Source organism: Myotis brandtii, unplaced genomic scaffold (assembly GCF_000412655.1).
Source record: "Myotis brandtii unplaced genomic scaffold, ASM41265v1 scaffold1102, whole genome shotgun sequence".
Classification (NCBI taxonomy): domain Eukaryota; kingdom Metazoa; phylum Chordata; class Mammalia; order Chiroptera; family Vespertilionidae; genus Myotis; species Myotis brandtii.
The window spans coordinates 1,288,251-1,290,631 of record NW_005353757.1 but is presented as its reverse complement, the minus strand read 5'-3'; positions in this window follow the sequence as shown (position 1 = coordinate 1,290,631).

The window sequence follows — 2,381 nt, the reverse complement described above, 5'->3', positions numbered from 1 at the left end:
TTCTACTCCCAATTTTGCCACGTGGTAGCTATATGTGACTTGAACAAATCCCTAACAACTTGGGCCACATTCTCTTCAGTTCTCAAGTGACAGCAACATCTGCCCCATCAATCCGGTGGTTCTTCTACAAGATGATGTACAGTGGGGCCTTGACTTACGAGTTTAATTCGTTCCGAGACCGAGCTCGTTAAGGAGCTCGTTAACTCAAATTATTCTATCAACTCAATGCAAAAAATCGGCCGAGAGACAGCTGGTATCTCAAAAAACTCGTTAGTCGGGACACTCGTAAGTCAAGGCCCCACTGTACTAATATGCACATAGTGCTTTGTCACAGCAAGGGACACTGGTTGTCAGGATGGATAATATGAGTAACTGTCATCGCATTCCACCGTCCATTGGTGGAAATACAATGCTTCACCTACTAAGCTTTGCAATCCTAGTCCTCAATCCTCTGGTCTCAGCCTTCCCAGTTCCCCAGACTAGAGGTGGTCCATCTGTGGCCAACCGCTTGCTCACATCCCCCCTGCTGGGATGCAGCTCCACGCCATATGGTTCCTGCACCTCTGGGCATACGCAGACTATGCCCTGGGACCCGAGCCCACTGTTCTGAAGGAAAGCAGGGAGGTGCCCGAGAAAGGGCTCCTCAGAGAAGCGCTGTTGGTGAAGCCCTCACTGGTGAGTTACTTTGCAAAGTGCTTTTGAGTTTCTTTTCTTAGAAATTCAATAACTACATCTACAATGCCAAGACCATGCATTCATTGCTCACTTATTGAGAGCTCACCTTGTGTCCAGCACTGCAATCACTAGGGAAACAAAACGGAATGAGCCGGCCCTTGCCCTGAATGGAGCCCAGTGGTCTGTGCCCTCAGTAGATCCTGGGCCGCTTCAGGACCTGGTCCAGGTCAGCCTGACCACCCGGGACCTAGCACAGTCCAGCACATAGGACTGTGTTCAATTCACTTTTGTTCAACTGAAGGAACTCAGTCTAATGGGGGAGGCAGACAGGTCAATAACAACTACAACTGGGCATATACAGAGAGAACTGGGAAAACAGAGGAGGGGCATCAATTCAAAACAGAAGCCTGGTTGGCTTCCTGGAGGAGGTGTCCCCTAAGTTGATTCTGAGACAAGTAAGATAAACCACAAGAAGTAGGTTGGAGGAGGTGGGGTTTGGCAGAAGTGAGCCATACAAGCTTAGCTTTTTCTCTCTTCGAATGAACTTCCACCTGCCTCTCCTTAGCCAGCCGATGGGCTTTTTACTCCCCAAAGGGAAAACAACATCAGTGTCCCATGGAAAGATCAGTGTGAGCCTGCTCTGGTCTCCTTACAGAAATCGCCTGTCTGGAGGGCGATGGAAAATCACAGTGCATTGCTGCCTGGCTTGACAAACCGAGAAGAGAGAGGTATCAGATTCTGACCAGGAGCAGGGACCAGAGGCGAAAAGAGGTGGAGAAGGTCCTGGCAGGGGCAGCTTCTATCCTGGGACTTTTCTCCTGCCCACTGTGGAGCAGGCGAGGGCCAGAGGCCACAGGGCCCCAGAGGCAGCCTCTCCCCTCCTCTCAGGTTAACGTTGGACAAAGGCACAGAGAGCGTTCGACCCAGAGCTTACGATTTCAAAACAGGTGATGCAGCCGCTCTTGGCACTCGGAGCTTGTAAATCAGCCTGGAGCTGGGCCCAGGGCCAGCTGTGTCTCTCCCGGCACAGAGAATGTGCCCGGGAAATCCAAGGCCCTGGGACAGGGGTCCTCAAACTTTTTAAACAGGGGGCCAGTTCACTGTCCCTCAGACCGTTGGAGGGCCGGACTATAGTTTTTTTTAAAAAAAAACTATCAACAAATTCCTATGCACACTGCACATATCTTATTTTGAAGTAAAAAAACAAAATGGGAACAAATACAATATTTGTATTTGTATGTGGCCCGCGGGCCGTAGTTTGAGGACCCCTGCCCTGGGAGGACATGATCTGTCTCACTCGGCCTGCAGCCCCATCGCTTCCCACTCCTTCCCCTTTGCCTACTTGTCTCTTGCTTCTGCACCTTTGCACACCCTCTCCCCTCTACCTAAGACCCTCTCTCTAGTCCTGCTCCTTTATCTGGTTAACCCTGGTGCCTCTTCCAGGTCTCAGCTTAGAAATCCCTGCTTCTAGAAGTTTCCTGTCATTCCATCCCCAGGTCTAGGGGAGTTCCCATAGCATCCTCTACTCAGCCCTTCACTGCACCTCTCGTGCTGAACTGCGATTGCCATTGCGTGCTCATCTCCACCAGGATCCTTCAGAGCAGAGACCAAGTCTTTTTTCATCTTTGTACCCCCAGCAGCCAGCACAGCGCCACTGTGCCCAGTGCCCGATCAGGCGAATGAGAGCCAACACTGCTCCTCAGCGG